The 22,053-nt window shown below is 39.5% G+C and overlaps 2 pseudogenes; both read right to left on the reverse strand.

Annotated features, from left to right (window-relative positions):
* Nucleotides 1–12,557: 12,557 nt before the first annotated feature.
* On the reverse strand, nt 12,558–13,726 carry LOC103236793 (hsc70-interacting protein pseudogene; annotated as a pseudogene).
* Nucleotides 13,727–18,825: 5,099 nt separating this feature from the next.
* Nucleotides 18,826–19,815, reverse strand: LOC103237684 (E3 ubiquitin-protein ligase RING2 pseudogene; annotated as a pseudogene).
* Between the last annotated feature and the right edge of the window lie 2,238 nt (nt 19,816–22,053).

Here is a 22,053-nt window from a genome sequence, read left to right on the forward strand (position 1 = left end):
ATAACCCACCTTGGATATTAATAATGTACGCTTATGCACATTAAGAAAGAGATCAGAGAATTCTGCCCATAACAGTCTTTTATTAGCACAGCTTTGGGTCTGGCTCTTGGGTCCCCGTTTTACATACAAAGAAAGTGAGACACAAGGAAGTAGATCCATTTAGCCATGCCCACAGAGATCAATGAAGACCAATCAGAGTCATCCAGTTCCCATTCTGTTCTAGGAATTGCGTCATCTTTTTTCAGCAGAGATGGAATTCGTTGCAATGTGTAATTTGGAAATATTAGACTAGAAAATGATATCTTTTAAATATTTAGTAGATTAAGCAAAGTGTATCTACCATTAGCTCATATGAGATAAAGGGAGGGTAAGATTTAATATTATAAAACTCCAGTCTTAATTCAGAGACTTACAAAGTGTATGGGGTTGTTGAAAGTTATATGAGAACAAAAATTCTTAACAGAACTGTCACACAAAGGCACCATGTGCTAGCAGCCCCCATGCTTTACGTACGTGGAACTGTGCTCCAGAGGGACTGTTCCTGTAGGATACAATGCTAATGATGGCTCTATCTCCATAGAATGGAGCTTTGCAATGGATGATGCTGTCCTTGAAATTAGGGCAAGGGAAATTTATTTGTTTGTACCATATCTCATAAGGTTACATTGGTGACATCACATTAAATAAAAATAAAAGATGGAAAAAGGGAAGGAAATTTAAAATGATATTGTTCAGAAACTGTCAGAATGCATGAACTGCGTACTTCCCACAGTCCAGAAGATTTCTCTTGTGCCTGGGAGGCAATAGTGCGCACAGACCTGATGCCCTGTTGGGCCAAGACCCAGGGAGCGGCTCAGCATTTTCCTGTAAAATCTGGATCTTCTTACAAAGATTGTTCTACCAGAAGGTTAACTCACCCCCATTCTGAGCTAACCCAAGGACCAGAGTCACAACTGCAATAACCAGGCCACCGTTCACCACGGAGTGGGTGTGTGCGTAGTCAACAAAGTGGAAGAAATTGCGAGTGTTCCCAAAGGCGAGGGGCAAATCATTTGTGAATGCTAAATAGTAACAACAAAACGGATATCTTAAATGATTCATCCATTTGGCAAAGCAGCTTCTTCCTTTAGGCAGTGATGAATGGTCTGGTAGAGGAGGAAAACGCAGCCCTATTCAGTCACTGTGGTATGAATGCAGCAATCAAACCTGAAAAGATGTAAATATTTACACCTGCAAAAGTACCAAGTGAATTATCCACATTCTCCTACATAATACTGTTTTGATTCCTTTAACTCCTCTCTTCCAATAAAAATACCACTCCTCATTGCTACATTTCTATTTATTCTCTTTACAGCGGAATTTCAGGAGTCTTAGTTAAAAGGGAGTTACATAATTCCTTAAAAAAACCTTCATCTTGGATTTATCAGGACAATTTATTATTATGGTGAAAGATTATACTAAACCTTTAAATGCATTTATTTAAAATCAAAATGTATTTTAAATGTACAGAATATGTTAACTAATGAGGTTTCTTGTGACTTATACTTCCAGTTGAAAGGAAGAATGCATCCATATAACTTTTCTATTGAATCTTTCAAATGATAATGAAAACAATAATCCACATAATTTTTTGAACTTTCATTTAATAATGTTGAGCTCAATTTGTGTTTAAATTTTGTGTTTGAAATTATTTTATTTATTTAAACAATGAGATCTCACTATGTTGCCCAGGCTGGAGATGAACTCTTAGGCTGAAGGGATCCTCCCGCCTCAGCCTTCTAAGTAATTAAGACTACTGGTAAGTGCCACCTCGCCTAGCTTGAGATAGTTTAATTTTTATCAAAGTAATACATTAATTTTAAATTACATTTAAAAACATCCAAACGTAAAACATTTCAATAGCTTTAGGAGTACACATGGTTTTTGGTTACATGGATGAATTGTATAGTGGTGAAGTCTGAGATTTTAGTGCACCCATCACGCGAGTAGTGTACATCGTACCCATTTTTCCACTCTGTATGCCTTTCGTACCTATAGCTTAGCTCCCACTCACAGGTGAGGACGTACTGTATTTGGTTTTTCATTCCTAGTTACTTCACTTACAATAATGTCCTCCAGCTCCATCCAAGTTGCTGCAGAAGACATTATTTCATTCTTTTTAGGGGTTGAGTAGTATTCCATGGTGTATATATGCCACATTTTCTTTATCCACTCATCTGTTGGTGGTCACTTAAGTTGGTTTCATATCTTTGTTACTGTGAATTGTGCTGTCATAAACCTACAAGAACAGGTATCTTTTTGATATAATGATTTCTTTTCCTTTGGGTAGGTCTCCAGCAGTGGGATTGCTGGATTGAATGGTAGATTTACTTTGAGTTCTTTGAGAAAACTCCATACTGTTTCCCACAGAGGTTGTACTGATTCCCATTCCCACCAACAGTGTGTAAGCATTCACTTCTCACCACATCCATGCCGACATCTATTGTTTTATGACTTTTTAATAATGGCCATTCTGGCTGGGGTAAGGTGGTATCTCATATGGTTTTATTTGCATTTCCCTGATGATTACAGTGATGTTGATGTTGAGCATTTTTTCATGTTCGTTGGACATTTTTTTTCTTTTTTTTTTGAGACAGTCTCGCTGTGCTGCTCAGGCTGGAGTGCAGAGGCATGATCTCAACTCACTGCAACCTCCACCTCCTGGGTTCGAGCGATTCTCTTGCCTCCACCTCCTCAGTAGCTGGGATTACAGGTGCCTGCTGTAATGCGCAGCTAATTTTTGTATTTTCGGTAGAGCTAGGTTTCACAATGTTGGCCAGGCTGGTCTCGAACTGCTTACTGCCAGTGATCCCCCTGCCTTCACCTCCAAACTGCTGGGATTTCAGGCATGAGCCACCCCTCCTGGACTTTGTTGGCCATTTCTACGTCTTCTTTTGGGAAATGCCTATTCATGTCATTTGCCCATTTTTAATGGGATTATTTGTATTTTTCTTGCTGATTTTAAACTTCTACAACTTTTGATTGTCACAGAAGATTTATTATAAGCATCAAGTTTCCACCCAGTCCCAACTGGCCATAGTCCCTCCCAGCCACATGAACTATTGATTCTGGGATTTACCTCCTTGTTACTGACTTACAGATTTATACCTCAATGTTTTACTTGCTTAATTTTGGACATTATGATAGTGAAGATTTTGGAGGCGGGGTTGTTGGCACTTTTGAAAGCCAGTTGTGTTCAGGGGATCCCTCCACTTATTCTGTTTTCAGACTTTTACTTTGTCTCCCTAGTTTTTGTTCCTGTACTTGGTTCCTGTCTTTTTGCAGCACCTGGTTACCTGCAACGCATCTCTGGAACCAATTTCTCCAGACTGTGAAACTCCAGTCTCCAGCAGAGATGGGGAGTAGGTGTCCCCGGGCTGCAGTGGCCAGGCTGGGGAGCCTAACCATTCTTCACACAGCTTTCCTTCAGCCTCCCTATTTGTGGCCCTGCAGCTCACTCCCAACTTCCACGGGCACGGTGGTCTCTCTGAGTGGCTTTAGAAGCAAATCAGATTGGATAAAAGGGACACTGCTGTAGACATTTCTGCATTTTGTTGCTTACCAACGCTCCTTCTGCTGACCAACCTCTCGAAATCCATTGATATCTCTCACCCTTGTCATTGCTTATCTAGCTCTTTGTCCATTTAAGAAATTTCTTTCCTGTTCTTATAGTAGGGCTTTCATAGAATATAACAGTAAATAAATACTGTGTAAATGCCATCATCTTAAACTGAAGTGTGTGTGTGTGTGTGTGTGTGTGTGTGTGTAACAGGTTCGATGACATTTTAGAGAACTTTCTTTCTGGCTTAGAAGAACTCGGTAAGAAATGAGTTACTTGGAAGAAGCTTAGTTTACAAATGTCAAGAAATGTCTTGGAATGAAATGATAAATTCAAGCAATCTAAAATATTAGGTTTCCCTGACAACCAGCATTCTGCTATTTGGAGATACCCACGTGTATCTGTCAAGAAAGCGTAGCCCACTCGCCACAGAACCTCTGTGTAGTTCAGCGTCACCCTCAGGCCAGGCCCAGCACACACAGCAGCAGTCATCATCCACATAGGCCAGGCTGCCTTTGAGGCCCGTTAATTAGATCAGCTTCTCCAGGTGGTATCAGGGCATCAGCCTTTCCAAAGCTCCCAGTCCGGACCCGAGAATGAGACGTGGAACAAAGCCATTCAGACGACATGCAGCTCTGAGAATGTGAGAATCAACGCTTGCTACTGCATGCCTCTGAGTTATGTGGCACTATTGTGGTAAAAGCTGAGACACTGATGTGATTTTATTTTCTCACCCATCAGTAATTATCAGTGATTCTGGGCTTGCTTTTAACTGCTCTCTTTCAGAAGCTTGCACGTTTTTAGAATCTAAAATATCAAAATATTGATTGTTTAGGCTTTCCAGGGCACATGCTTCTCTTGATTATAGTGCTTTATTTTTTAAAAAATCATACAAGAATTATTTCTTTGGCCTGTGGTGTGTATAAAAACTCTGTTTTTTTTTTCCTTGCTATTAATATATTGAAATATAAATAACCCCCCAAAATAAACATTTTCTCTATAAGTAATAGTTTATGCCCACTGAGTAAAAAAGAAAACTAGTTAAATTAATTATATTTGTTATTCTCAGTAGGGGGAGCAAAACTGATAAAATAAATCTGCAAGAGTTATTGCATTTTCTCTCTATTTAAGGTGTTGGTAAAAAGTGGACTTGCTGCCACCTTAAGGATGACTGGTGCAGAAAAATCGAGCTTTGCAGTTGCAGCCCTGCTAGTTTTTGTAGTAATAATGATAATAATAATAATCTTGAATTTTCCCCCACTTGCTGGGTTGTTATCATAACATTCCACAGAAAGCGAAAATGTAGTAATAGTCTTTGCCATTTCTCTACTGCAGTTTGTTCCTTTACTATTGTTATTTTATTTTATCTTTTTTTAGTTTTTTGGAGATGGAGTCTTGCTCTGTCGCCCAGGCTGGAGTGCAGTGGTGTAATCTCAGCTCACCGCAACTTCTGCCTCCCGGGTTCAAGGGATTCTCTTACCTCAGTCTCCTGAGTAGCTGGGATTATAGGTGTGCTCCACCACACCTGATTAATTTTTGTATTTTTAATGGAGATGGGGTTTCACCATGTTGTCCAGGCTGGTCTCAAACTCCTGACCTCAAGTGATCCACCCGCTTTGGCCTCCCAAAATGCTGGGATTACAGGCATGAACCACTGTCCCCAGACTACTATTGCTATTTTAGACATTTTTTCTTATTACTATAATGGGATCTTCATACATGTGTTTTAGCTTGTTTTAAAAATCATTTCCATAGGGTATGCCTAGATGTAGAATTATTCCTTCATTTTCTCACGGTGAAGCCTCTGTGAGGCTTCCCCCTCCACCCTTTTGTCATATGAACGAGATGTCTCTCCAGCCAAACATCAACTGCATCTGGTGGCTCTTGATTCCTTTTCTTCTCACCTTCTCAAGGGCTTGTTTCTTTTGCCTCCCTCTTCTCTTCTAAATTATACACATCCACATACTGCATAATATTTATTAACATTTGTAGGGGATCAAAATATACCACTCCAAAATTTGCTACTTTTATTATTTTATTAGCTTTTATTTATTTATTTTTTTGAGATGGAGTTTCGCTTTGTCACCCAGGCTGGAGTGCTATGGTGTGGCCTCAGCTCACTGCAACCTCTGCCTCCCCAGTTCAAGCGATTCTCCTGTCTCAGCCTCCAAGTAGCTGGGATTACAGGCAGGCGCCACCATGACCAGCTATATTTTTGGTAGAGACGGAATTTCACCATATCGGCCAAGCTGATCTCAAACTCCTGACCTTAAGTAATCTGCTGCCTCAGCTTCCCAAAGTGCTGGGATTACAGGTGTGAGCCACTGCACCTGGCCTCAAAATATGCTACTTTGGCATGAGAATTATTTTGAGCTGAAGATAATTGAGAAACATTGGATGCCAATTCAAAAACGCTCTCTGGCTGGGGGCGATGGCTCACACCTGTAATTCCAGCACTTTGGGAGGCCGAGGCTGGCGGATCACCTGAGGTCAGGAGTTCGAGACCAGCCTAGCCAAAGTGGTGAAACCCTGTCTCTACTAAAAATACCAAAACTAGCCGGGTGTGGTGGCAGGCGCCTGTAATCCCAGCTACTCGAGAGGCTGAGGCAGGAGAATTGCTTGAACCCAGGAGGGTTGCAGTGTGCCAAGATCATGCCATTGCACTCTATCTAGTCTGGGGGACAAGAGTGAGACTTCATCTCAAACAAAACAAAACAAACAAACATAAAAGAACTCTCTGCCTCCCCTCCCATTTGCTTAAAAGCAGGCTGTCTCTTAATCACCAAAGACAACGCTAGACTTGTAGCCCAGAAATGACACCAAGAGGAATCTGCACAGCAAACCTTGCTTAAACAACTCATTTCTTCCATTAGTTTCCCTCTTACATTTACTTTCCCACAGTTTGCTGCCCCTAAAAACCTAAACCCATTTTTAAAATCTTGTCACTTCTCTGTAAGTTTATTGTTCTTTGTTGAGATGGTATGTAAGCCCAAGTTCTAATCACCCTTCTGTTACTCATCACTGAGTTTCTCCACATGTATGCATGCTGCACATGTTAATAAACTCTGTTTTTCTCTTGTTCATCTGTTTTCTGTTGGTTTAATTTCCAGGGCCACATTCAGATAACCTAGGAGGGTAAAAGAAAAGTGCCCCATCCCTAAACATTCAAACATTCTAATATTTTCATCTTCAATGGTTAATTAAAAATAACTTCTTAGGGTGCGGTGACTCACGCCTGTAATCCCAGCACTTTGGGAGGCCGAGGTGGGTGGATCATGAGGTCAGGAGATCAAGACCGTCCTGGCTAACACGGTGAAACCCCGTCTCTACTAAAAATATAAAAAATTAGCCGGGCGTGATGGCGGGCTTCTGTAGTCCCAGCTACTGGGGAGGCTGAGGCAGGAGAATGGCATGAACCTGGGAGGTGGAGCTTGCGTGAGCAGAGATCGTGCCACTGCACTCCAGCCTGGGCGACAGTGTGAGACTCTGTCTCAAAAAAAAAAAAAAAAAAAAACTCCTTAAACTCTTCTCTGCAGATGAATGCCAGCTAATAAATGTAGAAACAAATGAAAGATTTTGAAAAATCACCATTTTGCAGTTAGAATATCAACCACATTGTAATAATTGATTTAAGCAAGGTTTATCAATGGATACAAAACTATTGGGTAGAAGGTTTTCTGGGAGCAAGGATATTTGCATGGTGCCAACATAGCACCCCAAAGATCACTTGCTAATTGCAAGGGTAAAAGATATACTTTTATAAATTAGAAATCTGGTTGGATTACCAAATAATCCAATGTAATGTGACTAATGACAAGACAACCTGGGATTATATGCCATATGGTACCATGCACTATAGCATATATGACATGTTCTTGCTCAAGATGCTTAACTGTAACCTAATCAATTATTTGACTAATTTCTGGAGAAAATAGAAAATCTGGGGATATAAGAATAAGAAAAAAAATGAGGAAACAAATAAACACAAATCTAGAATGTGAGCAATTTCATAAGACAACTGTCTTGCTGAACTCTCCAAAAAAGTCCGTGTAACACACATACACCCAAAAGAGATGGAGGAAATGTTAAAATAGACTAAAGGAAAATAATAACCAAATGCAATGCATGAACCTTGACTGCATTCTGATTTGAAATGCCCGCTCTAAAAGAGCTTTCAGAGACAACTGGGGAAATCTGAATGTGGATTAGATTTTAGAAATTATTAAGTTTTTCTGGTAAACTTTTTACTTATAGAAAAGATATTTTGGTTATATAGAAGAATTCATTAGGATATGAAGGTGTAAACGCGAGGGGTGAAGTGTTATGATATTTGTAATTTACTTTTAGATTATTTGGCAAAATATGTGTGTATCTTTAGAAAGCATGTACATCAAAACAGTCACAATTAGAAGAAATACAGGTGTTCTTCGCACTTTTCTTTCAGCTTTTCTCCATGTTAGAACACTTTCTTACCCCCACTGTCCTGTCCTAGTGGGAGTCCTGCCATCTCTTGCCTGCACAACTGAAACAGCCTTGTGAACTGATATGCTTCCCTCCAACCCATTCTCCTTGTAGCGGCAAGAGTTATCTTATTAAAGAATAAATGGTTTCACTCACTCTCTTGCAAATGTCTCTTAAGTAGATTTTCACTACAGTTTGAATAGAATCCAAATGTCTTACCATGTTTACCATGCTCTTTAGGGAACTGCCTGGCTCCACCCTGCTTTGCTCCCCAAACTCTTCACGTGGCTACTTCCCCTGGGCTCACCACGCCCTAGGGGTCATGACCGCCCAGACCTGGGCTTCTGCACCATAGTATCACCGCACCTGCTCTGTGCTTGACCAGCCATGCCGCCCCAGTTCTCATAGGGCCAACTCCTTATCCTTGAGGTCACTTATCTACTCAGAAAGAAGACTTCAGCTTACTACTCAATGCTCTTCTCCATTTTGACTCCTTGTTTCTGCTAGAATTTCTAGGTATTTTATTTCTTTGCTTTCTTGACTTTGTCTGTCATTCCCACTGCATGCCAGCCGCCTGATGGCAGGCCTGGTGCTTCCTGGGATGTCACTGAGCCTTTGACACCCAAAGCAGAATCTGACGTAGTGAGTACCCAGTGAATGGTTTTGAATGCAAGGATAGGTAAATGAATATCTTTAATCCTAGGCATTTATGTTTCAGGCAGCTTCGCTTCTCATTTAGAGTTTTGGTAAATTTTCTTTGAAATTTAAGTCCTGGAAACGACTTTGGAGAACAGACAAGTCAATTTTCCAGAGAAGCCAGCAGAGGGAGCACTGAGACCATTTTTGCAAGAAAAAGTAATCCCCAGTATTATTATTAATTATTCAAGTCAGTTGAGTCTTTTATATAACTTCACCAGGTTTTACTCAGAAATGGCAATTTTTCTCATGACTATGTAACCACATCTTGTATATTAAAATAAAAATTACAAATTAAAGTTAAACCCACAAAATTTGAAATATCGATAGTTATAGATTCACTCTTAAACTAGAATTAAGAATTAAGAAACCACAATTAAGGCAATTTTGACCAGAAACAATTTCAATAATTGTATTAGTCTTCTGTATTGTTAAGATTTTGATGATATGTTTGCACACAATTGTTAAGAAATTTAAATTTAAATTCTATGCTTATGTATACGTGACGAAAATATCAGGATTTTAATTTCACGATAGCTTTATTTGTATTTTTTTTATATTATCCCAAACATTTGAATTTCTCCAAATACAATCAATGTAAGCATAACATACTTTTTCTTTTCTTTTCTTTTTTTGAGACAGTCTCACCCTGTCGCCCAGGCTGGAGTGCAGTGGAACATCTCAGCTCACTGCCACCTCCGCCTCCCAGGTTCAAGCGATTCTCCCGCCTCAGTCTCCGAAGTAGCTGGGATTACAGGCACCTGCCACCATGCCCGGCTAATTTTTTGTATTTTTAGTAGAGACGGGGTTTCACCATATTGGCCAGGCTGGTCTCAAACTCCCAACCTCAGGTGATCCACCCGACTTGGCCTCCCAAAATGCCGGGATTACAGGCGTAATTTGAGATATGACAAATTTTACATTTGTTGACATTAGTGCAACCATGATGATATAACCGTTTTTAGTTTAATTCTTACAGACGAAACTCTTTAGGAAAAAATAACAATAACAACCCTATAAGGTTTGTTATATTAATAACTCTTTTTGTCCTGAAAAGTACAACATGTTTCTTGTGTATTCTTTGTATGTGTGTGATACAGCAAAACAAATGTCTATTAATGCATTAAACAAGATTTAGTGGTGGGTCCAATCATTTACTACAGTTTTGAGGTAGTAATAATAATAGACCATGCTTTGAGAATTCTGCAATGCCTGTACTGAGTTACGAACATTCCTGTCATCATTCTCGGTGACAAAGTCTTAGGTACTCCTAACGCTACTATAGTTTGTTGCCATGTTCATAATAGAAATGCAAAATTTTAGTTATAGATTAGAGAACCTTTTTTTTTCCCCTTCAATCCAAGTTCATAGATTGCTGAATTCTTTCTTTTCTCTTCTTTATGTCTCTTTTTACTAACTTTTAGGTTCAGGGGTATATGTGCAGATTTGTTATATAGGCAAATTGTATGTCACAGGAGGTTGTTGTACAGATTATTTCATCCCCCAGGTATTAAGCATAGTCCTTGAAAGGTAGTTTTTGATCCTCACCCTCCTCCCACCCTCCACCTTCATGTAGGTCCTGGGGTCTGTTGTTCTTGTGTGTTCTTAGCCACTGCTCTTTGGGCTCAGTTTAGCTCACAGTGCTGACAGTGATTCTATTTGGGAACAGTATCTGTGGGCACCTTTGCTTTTGATGCCGATTTTAGATCTTCTATTCAAATATGTAAGCTAGTAACCAAACTAAAGTCTAGTATTGACTTACCGATAGCAAAGGAAAATTTCCCTTTCAAAGAAAATGAGTTTGGAATGCCCCCATAAGCCAAGCTGAGAATCAAGAGACTCTTGTCAAATAATATTGTAAGTAAATGCACAGTATTAAGAAATCCGAGCTTTGGATTTTCCTAAAATATTTCTGATGGGAGAGGAAATTCTTGGCAAGGTGGATGTGAGAAGTTTTCCAGGACTCAAACATTTTCACATTTATCACAGAGAAAATGACTTTGATTGTCTGGATATGTTGACATTATCCACTCTATTAATCAGAACATTCTGGCAGGCCAGAAAATGGGTCTCTTAGGGAATGTGACAAAAAACAAAAGCAGATTTAGTTAGCATTAATAACAATAATTCTTTGTAAACTATATATATATATACACACACACACCATGTATATTTAGTAATCCTCTGTCACTTTTTCCTATACTGTGATTTAGTCATAGCTTTGGCATTTGTCATAATAACAGCTAAATATTTAGTCCAAAGTTACAAATGAAAATGTGCACAAATCTTTTTAAATAGAAGCAAATATCCAGAACTGATTTGTATTGTAAGTAGTTGAAAAAAATGGAGATTTTTGACTATACATATTCAACAGTTTATACTACATTTTTTGAAAAATTTAAGACTTTGACTAGACATATTTATCTTTATCTGCTTATATCTGTGTATCTATCCATCCATAGACAGTAGTTTATACTCTAGTATTTTTTTTTTAATTAGACTTTTGCTAAAACAGCATATGCCTAATACCTAAAGAATTCTATAATAATGTGTTTTCTATGAATCTGAAGATACTTCAGATTTCCCAATGTCTCCAGTCAGTGTTAGAATTTTACATATCTACCGTTCCTTTTTTTAGTTATACTAGCCTGCGAGTTAATAAACTATAGTTGCTAAAATATCTGATAAGCAAGTTTTAAATATACGTCAATGTAAAAAGTCATGCTTTAAATACTAAAAGACTGTACTTTTCCCTGCTTACTTTTGTTATTGTTTCCAAAAGGCGAAAAGGACATTGCTTTTGTAGTGGTTTTAGTACGGCATATGAACATTTCTGTCCAAAAGAAATTTACTTTAAAGGCATGAAACCAGGCCACAGCCACCCTTGATGACACAAAGTTCTGAGAGGCAAATCATGAGCAGCAATTTCAGATCATTTCCCCGAGCAGGAGGGCATTTCAGCTAAGAAAGAACAGCAGAAAAATCATGTACACTCAGATGCTGATTTACCCAGGACAGAATAGCTCTTGTCTAGAAAGGAGCTAGATTAGAAGTCCATTTTTTTGTTTCACATAAAGGAGAATTAACAAATAGTGCTCACAAAGAAAATGATTGAAAATGCTTGTACTGAACCACGTTGAAGTATCTAAAGAAGTATGATATACAGTCACCCAGGTTCATAGTATTACACATATAGATATATCCACCATGAAAATGTTTGGTGATGTACGGGCATAATGTCCAAATGGCCTTTTTTTTTAAAGCTTCTATCTGGATTTTTTTTTTTTTTTCCTGAAATACGGGTGGTTCCAATTAGTTTTATTGAAATAAATCTTTAAAGAAAAAGATAAAGCATTTAAAAAGACAAGTCAAAATGCATCATGAACCACATGTCCAACACAAGCTTTATCCTCAAATGAGTTATGTTTGCCTCACACTAATAACTTTTATTTCACTCAAATTAGAGCAATAATCTTCCATACATAAGTATCTTCCCTGCCCAATTCAAAGAAAATAATCCAAAACGATCAGTAAAGAAAAATAGAAATAACAGATCCTTTAAATTTGTTTTAAATATTTTGAATATTTAAAAAGTGTTTAAAGTTTGTAATTCCTAGTAGGAAAACATTATCTGAATGAATATCCTAATGGCAAACCACTGTAAAATGCTTCAGCTGAATTTGGGGGAGAGGGGCAGGGATTATCTTCAAAGCACCCCAGCTCTCTTGATGAGAAGGTCAGAGGTACACTGGTTTGTATTATCGCGACATCCATAAGGTGATCTAGGTTGCTTTTCCTTCAGCAAGTGCTTTATTTATCAGAAGGGCATTATTTGACCTCCAAATTTGGCTGACAATTTACTGATGAGAGTCATAACCTTTGGGTTGCTCTGGTATTTCGACATATTTGCTGGGTTCTGAGCCATATCCTGGAAGGCCACCATAACTTCTGGATCCTGCATGGCTGCAAGAACCTCTGGATCACTAAGAATTTCACTGAGTCCAGGCATTCCGGCCATTCCAGGCATGGCCCCTCCCATTCATTACCAGGCATTCCCCCAGGAAAGTCACCTGGAAAAGAGCCATACTGAGCCTGACTGTCATCTGGCTTCTTCCTCCCTCTGGGCTCTCTCATGCTCTTCTCGAACCTTTTTAACTGGTTCTATTCTTTCTTTGATCTCTCGCTCTTCACGTTTTCCCTCACACTTTCTCCGATGTTCTGCAATTTTCTGTGCCCTAGGTTGAACTTCTTTCAGCATTGCACTAGCATCTTCAGCATAATCCAATTTACAGGCAAGGGCAAGATCATGGGCTGCTTCTTCCCAGTGGTCTAGAAGTCTGTGTACTTTCCCTCGCCACTTGTAAGGCTGAGCTGAATCAGGATTTATCTCAATGGCTCTGTCACAGTCTCAGATAGCAGCATTTGGCTTCTGTAATTTGACGAAGACACTGGTTCTCTTGGCATACAAAATGGCCAAGTGAGGATTCAGCTTCATGGCATCTGTGAATAAGTCAGTGGCTTTCTGGAGTTCACTGTAATTTAGGGCTTCAATAGCAGCCACTTTTTAATCATTTGCTTGATCCATCATCTCCTGCGTTATTTCTGCATTTTCATCTCCCATTTCTTGAGGAGAATTAGGGTCTGGTTCAATCACACCTTCTTTATCAATTTCTAGATCACTTTCCTCACTTGATGGTTCATCTGCCTTTAAGTCTTCCTCCACCTTCTTACTATCAGGTTTTTCTTCCTTGGTGTTTTCTTCTGATTTAGCTTTCTGAGTAGCAGGTGGTACTTTACCCCGCATGCTCTCCACCCACTGTCTCAGGAAACGCATTTCCTCGGTGTGCAGAATGCTCGGATCCTGCTTACACATTTTCACAAAGACCCGAAGCTCGTTCACTTTGCAGGGGTCCATGGTAGGGAGGTGGTGGGCGAAGCTGGGGGACTACGGCCCTGTTCCAGGCCCAGGGGCTGGCTCCGCGTGAGCGCGCTGAAGTATTTGGATATTTTAATACTGGAAGAGGGCTCTAAGAAATGAAAATAGCTGAGTATCTGCATCCCTTAATTAACCTATTATTCATTCATTCATTCATTCACTCAACAAACACATGTTTGAGGTCTTACTATGTGCTACATCTGAACTGTGTATTGAAGGCACAACAGTGAGCAAGGCATACAGTCTCTGACCTCATGAGCCATAGACAGAGTTCATATTATTAACTAAACATTTCCTCTATGTCTCTGTGCTGTGCTGACCACTGGTACTGCAGAAATGTAGGAAAAGGTTCCTACTTTCAGAGAGCTCATGGTCTAATGGCGGAGATGAATACAATCACTACAGGTGAGGCCTCCTGGCATGAAATACACATGAGGTGTTATGGGAATGCAGTAAGAAATAGATTTATGACAGTGTTTCTTCTCTAATAGCTGCTAAAGATGGTTTACTCAGTCATAAAGAAGTCACCTTGTAGTCCTAAGCTGGGTGTTTTTTTATTGATCTATTAATTTACAGACCATATTGGCCATTTCATTTATCTTGAAAATGAGAGTTTATCACTGAGATCCCGTGGGGCTTTATATTAATTGAGTATTTAAAGAAAATTAAAAAAAAAAAAGAAACCAAATAGAGAAGTAAATGATTAGGTGTCATGATGTGGTTTTTGACTTATAAACCTGAATGCAAGGTAAAAAACCCAGGTTTCCTCCTCTGCAGCCCATCATTTCCCGGTAGGTGGCTCCATGTGGCTGGAGTCAGGGCTTCTATGAAGTGCTGAGACCTTAAAGCTGTGGCCTTCACTGTCTGTCCCCTTTCCTCTCCTTTGTAGCAGTCTTTGTCTATTCAAGGGCAGAAATGTGAATCATTTGAGGTGTAAACTGCACAAATGTAGAGCAATTTTAGAAATCCAGTATAATTTAACAGATACAGGGCTTTCTGTTGTCTGAGTTTCCAGAAGTCTGCCTTCCTCTTTAGTTTTGCTGAAATGTTGTCTCAGGTTGCCTGAGTCTTAAGAAAACGGATCGTGATCCCTCCGTTTCATGTGAAAGGGGCAAACCCCTGTTCAGGCCTCACTTCCTGCCAAGCAATCTTTTGACATTACAGGCCACCACCTGGCTGCCTCTGACTTATTTTCTCTGTCTCTAGCACTGCTCTTCTCTCTTATCTCACTCTTCTCATTTATTGTACATACTTTTTCATGCTACATTCAGATCATCATAGATTAGCGTTTTCAAAACCCTGTTACTATCTCAGGTGTCCATAAAATGATTCTTGTTTAAAGACTGAAAGGGGCTCTGTGATCACACACAACTGAATGCAGACAGAACCAGTCACTATATTTGCCAATTTCATTAAGTGGGGGAAAAATAAAAAAACATAGACTTGGCAATTGGGGAGCTTCATTTAGACAAGTCGATTGAATGCTTTACTTCCTAACTGGGTGCTTTGATCTTGGATAAATGCATACATTAGAAATGAATTATCCTAAAATGTTAAGTTTGCTTTTAAGAAATATTTTATGAAATGTTTCCAGTTATTTATGGGCTATAATCTAAAGACTTTATCTTGTCATTCAAGGTTCATCAAAGTTGAGCCGCAGTTAAATTTTTAATATTTTTTTATTGAAGTGAAACTCACATAAACACTTTTAAATGAACAATTTAGTGATACTTAGTACATTCACAAAGTTTGGCCACCACCACTTCTATCTAGTTTCAAACATTCTTATTACCCGTAAATAAACCCTGTACCCATAGGCAGTCACTCCCCGTTCCTCTTTCCTCCAGCCACTGGCAACCACCAATCTGCTTTCTGTCTGTAAAGATTTGCCTGTTCTGAATATGTCATATAAATAGATTCACACAACATGTGACCTGCTGTGGCTGATTGCTTTGACTTAGCATAATGTTTTCGAGGTTCATTCATAGTGTGGTGTGAGAGGAAAACCTTTTTCCCTACCAATCTAGGTTCAGTGACTGGGGTATGCTAATTTAGCTGACAATGGACAGATTAACAGGAGAAAAGATAAAGTTTATTCACATGTAGAACACAAAAGAAGCGGCTCCTGAACTGCTAAAGTAGAGGTTTATATGGCAGCTTTCATAGGGGAAGAGGAGAGGGAAGAAGGGACTTCTGTGGGCAGATCCAATCAATGGTTTCCTTATGAAAGACAAATGGATTTTTAGGGGAACAAATAGAAGATAAGAAAATTTGTGATGATTTTTGTTTATGTAGGTACAAGTGGTCTTCGTCTTTTTCTGGGCTGTAAAACTCCCTGCAGAGGGATTTTGTGGCAGCCTCACTCCTAGAAGTTTCTGCTTCTAGTAGGAAAAGGCAAGCTCCAAAAAGCTTCTTTCCACATCTGTTGACCCTCAAATGCCTTCAGTTTAAAACAATCTTCATACCAACTCTGGGGGCCGAGTGGGTCCCCACAGTAGCATGTATAGCATTTTGCTGCTTTCTACAGTTGAAAAACCTTACATTCACCTATTCATGGTTGATGGACATTTATTTTCTACATTTGTCTATTACAAATACTGCTACTATGAACATTCATGTACAAGTTTCTGTGTAGGCTTTTCTCATTTCTCTTGAGTAGAAGTGATTAGGTCATAGAGTAACTCAATGTTTAACCTTTTGAAGAACTGCCAGACTATCTTCCCAAAGGGCCACACCATTTTACATTCACATCCTAACCAGACTTGTTATTATCTTTTTTTTTTTTTTTTAATTTTAGCCCTTCTAGTGGGTATCAAGTGTTATCACACTGTGGTTTTGATTTGCATTTCCTTAGTGACTAATGGTGTTGAGCATCCTTCCATATGCTTTTTGGCCGTTTGTATATCTTCTCTGGAGAAATATCTGTTCAAGTCAAGTCCTTTATCCATTTTTTAATTGGCTTGTCTTTTTAAAATTGTTTTTAGAGTTTTAAAAAAATGTATTCTGGTTTCTAGACCCTTATTAAACATGATCTGCAAGTACTTTTTCTCATTCTGTAGGTTGTCTTTTCACTTTCTTGACAATGTCTTTTAACACACCAAAGTTTTTAAGTTTGATAAAGTCCAGTCTGTTTTTTCTTTTGTTGCTCATGCTTTTTGTGTTAATTTTTAAATTTTAAATTCAAAGACAAGATGAAGAGCTAGAAAAAGCATCTTTTTGGCTCAGTGTTATTTGAATGCCTTCAAAAAACTTATAGGGAAGTAGAATGATGAGTTCTGCTTCACTTTACTGTCTCTTCACTATATGTACTAGCTTGAAGAATAAATAAGAGGATTTTTTTTTTTTTTGAAAGGACGAAACTTTCTGAGAACTCACCCCTTATTGGAAACACCATTTTTATTTCAAGAAGCAAGTATCTATCCTAAGGAATAAAGTACAGATTGCTCTGTTTACTGTCAAAGGGCTGTTTTCTGGAATTCTGCATATTATATATTTTCTTAGAAAATACTATGAATGTTTTCCCATACCAAATAACAAAATCCTAATTCTAACATACATATAAAAAGGGTCTTGTGGGGAATATTAGTATTTATTGGCTAAGTGTCAATATTAGCCAGGTGTGAAGTATGCAGGAGATCTTTGATATGAATTACATCTTTGCTTCTCTGTGGTAGTTAATTTTATGTCAGTTTGACTGGGTTAAGGCACACCCAGATAGCTGGTAAAGCATTCTTTCTGGGTGTGTCTGTGAGGGTGTTTCTGGAAGAGACTGGCATTTGACTGGGTGGGCTGAGGAAAGAGGACCTGCCATCACCAGTGTGGGATGGGCACCATCCAATCTGTTGAGGGCCTGAGTAGAACAGAAAGGTCCCTGTTTTAGAGCCGAGTCATCCCCATCTTCTTCTGCACTTGTACATCAGAGCTCCAGGTTATTGGGCCTTTGGACTCTGAGATTTAACACTGTTGGCCTTTTGTGTTCTCAGGCCTTCAGCCTTAAATGGGGAGTCACACTCTCAGCTGCTTTGGTGCTCAGGCCTTCAGACTCAGACTGAATGACACCCCTGGCTCTCCTGGGCCTCCAGCTTGCAGAGGGCAAATCATGGGGCTTCTCAGCTACCATAATTGCATGAGCCAATTCCCATCATAAATCTCCTCTTCTATGTCTGTGTGTGTCCTACTGATTTTGTTTCTCTGGAGAACCCTGACTGGTACATTCTCTAACTCTTCAGAAATAGACTGTATTATCCATATTATTATGACACTCTAGGGCTAAGGGAAATATTATAAAATTGGCCTTAAGTCATTCAATTTGTACTTCATAAATGTAACACGAGCTAGACAATTTCAGTTTATAGCCTGATGACAGCAGATGCAACATTCCAAAGTGATGTCACTTTTTTGACAGTGAATGATCCTATCTTTCCCCTGCCTATAACCTTTCAGTAGATTCCCGTCATTTTTAGACTGAAGTATAAGGTTTACAAGGCCTTTCCAATTCTTTGCCTTCCTCCCCACCTCATTTTTGTCAGCCTTCCCTCTTCTTTCCCTTTCCCACCTGATGGCTTTATCTGGCATCCCTAACATTTAGCCTGTTGCTCCTACAGCCAATAGCTGAAAGGCTTCATGATGTGTTCTTTACCACATGTATTATCTACAGTAAGGAGAAATCTAGAGAGCAGGATTTTGGTTAGAATTATATAAAACCCTCAGATATCCCATCTAGTGTTGACTTTTTGAGATGTGTGGGATGTGTCATTCCTCCAGCCTACATATTGATGTCAGCAAATTGAGAAATGGTCCCCCAGCCCCCATGATCCTGGCGACCTCATGTGTCCCCTGATTGCCAGCTGCCATAGGCAGGAGTAAAGGGCCAGAGAGCTGTGTGATCTTGGCAGCTCCTTTCTCCTGCCACCTTTCTTCCTAATACCCATGATGTCAGCACTTCAATCTGCCTAGGAGAATATCAGACATTGTAGTGCAAGACCCCTTGTTTGTGTTTCTGTCAGTTGCCCAAAGAATCCCCAGACTCCTAGATCACCACTGAAGACTTGAACTCTTGGCCATATAGTCTGATGATGCCAGTGGCCATGGTGTCTGATACTTGAGTTTTGCTCTGGCCGTGGTTCATCTAGTTTTATGTACCTTGGCTTCAAAGTTCTTCTGAAACTAACCTCACAGTCAGATACCTGGATAAATGATCAACAGCAGTGTCACCTGAAGTCTTTAAGTATCTTATCTGTGCACTATCATCTTTTTCCATAATTGTGGGATGAGGCCTGAATACTAATTCAATCTCACTAGCACCATCCATTTCTGAATCAATGGCAAATGTTGCATTGTCAAGATCAAGCTCAAGCCCAGAATCAGCAGATGTTTTAGTCCATTTGTGACTATGGCCTGTTTCCTTATTTTTCTGTGTGGATGCATCACTACAGTGCAAACCATCAGCATTCTCTTCTGCTCTGCTACCATTTTCAGTCTGTTGTTTCTTGCCTCACTGTAATCTGCTCCTGACTGGTACCTTCAGTCCTTCTTCAGAGCTGAGACTGAGTGCTCACTGATTACTGTGCTTGTGGATGCTGGCTAATACTCTCTCTCCAAGAACTTCATACTTATCATGACTTGGGTAAATTTTACTGATGAGTGCATCAAACATTTTAGACTAAAGTATAAGGCTTACAAGGCCTTCCCAATTATTTGCCTACCACCCCACCTCATTTTTGATAACCCTAGCTCTTTTTCCCTTTCTCACCCTATGGCATTTTCTGGCATCCCTAACTTTGAGCCCATTGCTACCACCACCAAGAGCTGAAAGATCCCCTTAGTGATCTTTTGGAAAATAGATTTTTTTTTGACAGGTAGGGTGTCTTTGGCTCTCATTTCTAAGGACTGCGATGATGCAGTCTGCACAAAAATGATGTAAGCACTCCTTTGTGGTCATGGTGTCTTTCAATACATCCAAACAAATTAGGCCCATTATTTCACTGTGTAGACTTTGAGGTGAAGCCACAATTTCTAAGCCATCTGTTACTGCCTCTTCAGATATTCATTGTAATTCATATAAACTGAACTCCCATGTTTTGGTTAATGGTTGAGATCCATTTGTTTGCACAGCCTGAGACATTGCAGCTCCTGCTCCCAGCCCAATTTTCTTTTTGACCTAGACTGGCAGGACTATTCAAATATTTTCCCCTTAATTTATGATTTTCTTTTTGGAAGGGACTCTATTTTCAGTACTTTTTCTTTTCTCTTAAAAATATGTCTAAGTTTGGCGAGGCACAATGGCTCATGCCTGAAATCCTAGTACTTTGGGAGGCTGAGACAGCCAGATCACTTGAGGTTAGGAGTTCGAGACTAGCCTGAACAACATGGTGAAATCCTGTATCTATTGAAAATACAAAAATTAGCCTGGCCTGGTGACACACACCTGTAATCCCAGCTACTTGGGAGGTTGAGGCATGAGAATCTCTTGACCCTGAGAGGTGGAGGTTACAGTGAGTTGAGATCACACCACTGCACTCCAGCCTGGGCAACAGAGCGAGACTCCATTTCAGAAAAACTAAATAAATTAAATTAAATATATATATATATTCTTTTCCACAAAGTTTGGTTCCATTTAAAGTACACTTCTGGCCCAGAAATTTTTCATAGTTCTGTATCCTTAAGTAAAGATTCAATTGGTCATCGTTTCCCCTTTCCCCCTCAAAAGGTCTTTAGACCTACAGAATATTACATAATACGTATTCCGACTTTTTTCCCTAGAGTCTTGTACATTTTCTTGTCTATATAAACTGCAGTATCTTCATGAAGACTAAGGGTCAAATTTACTATGCTTAAAGACAATTCTCATAGGATTATTCCTTCCATAGTATTTTCTTCCATAATTTTCTTATTTTAGAAACAAGTGTTTATTGAGTTAGTGTCCATTGTAATGCCATGTTGTTACTTTTTTCCATTCTTTTCCCTTGTAATTTTGGAATTTCTGGTCCTGGAAAGAGAATCAAACAAAATCTTAATGTTAATCTATGAGAAATTGATTCATTGACAGATTTTGCTGAAGAAAGAAAAATTAAATTGGTTGTGAAATGTAGTCATCAAGTATATTCGAGAGTGCTTTTGGCCAGGCATGGTGGCTCACGCCTGTAATCCCAGCACTTTGGAAGGCCAAGGTGGGCGGATCACCTGAGGTCAGGAGTTCGAGACTAGCCTGGCCAACATGGTGAAACCCTGTCTCTACTAAAAAATACAAAAAAAAAAAAAAAAAAATTAGCTGGGTGTGGTGGCACACACCCGTAATCCCAGCTACTTGGGAGGCTGAGGCAGAATAACCTCTTGAACCTGGAAGGTGGAGGTTACAGTGAACCAAGATCACACCACAGCACTCCAGCCTGGGTAACAGAGTGAGACTCCATCTCAAAAAAAAAAAAAAAAAAAAAAAAAAAGAGTGCTTTTTTTGGTGTTCTACTATCACTTCAGGTCCTTGATTATATATGATTGATTTTTTTCCTATTAAAATACCAGATATATGGAGACATTTGACACATTAGCCTTGATGAAAGTATAAGATATGTTTAAAGTGGCCAGGCGTAGTGGCTCATGCCTGTAATCCCAGCACTTTGGGAGGCTGAGGTGGGCGGATCACAAACCCAGGAGATCTAGACCATCCTGACTAACACAGTGAAACCCTGTCTCTACAAAATTACAAAAAATTAGCCAGGCGTGGTGGCAGGGCGCCTGTCGTCCCAACTACTCGGGAGGCTGAGGCAGGAGAATGGCATGAACCTTGGAGGCAGAGTTTGCAGTGAGATTGTGCCACTGCACTCCAGCTTGGGTGACAGAGCAAGACACCATCTCAAAAACAAAAAAAAAAAAGAAAAAAAGAAAAAAAAAGATATATTTAAAGCTCCCCTACTTTTTTTTTTTTTAATTGGTAGCCACATAAGTTTCAAGAATAATATGGCAGCCAGGTGCAGTAGCTTAGGCCTGTAATCCCAGCACTTTGGGAGGCTGAGGCTGGTGGATCACCTGAGCTCAGGAGTTCGAGACCAGCCTGGCCAATGTGGTGAAATCCCATCTCTACTAAAAATAAAAAAACCCACAAAACCCAGGTGTGGTGGCAGGTACCTGTAGTACCAGCTACTTGGGACCTGGCTGAGGCAGGAGAATCGGTTGAACCCAGGAGGCGGAGGTTGTAGTGAGCAGGGATGGTGCCACTGCACTCCAGCCTGGCCTCAGAGGGAGACTTCATCTCAAAAAAATAAATAAATAAAGTAAAATAAAGAATAATACAGTACATAGAATGAACAACAGAAAAGAAAATCCAGTTTGCTTCCATTAGAAAAGTGTGTTTAGCATTTTGAGG

The sequence above is a fragment of the Chlorocebus sabaeus genome, chromosome 8 (assembly GCF_047675955.1).
Source record: "Chlorocebus sabaeus isolate Y175 chromosome 8, mChlSab1.0.hap1, whole genome shotgun sequence".
Taxonomy (NCBI): Eukaryota; Metazoa; Chordata; class Mammalia; order Primates; family Cercopithecidae; genus Chlorocebus; species Chlorocebus sabaeus.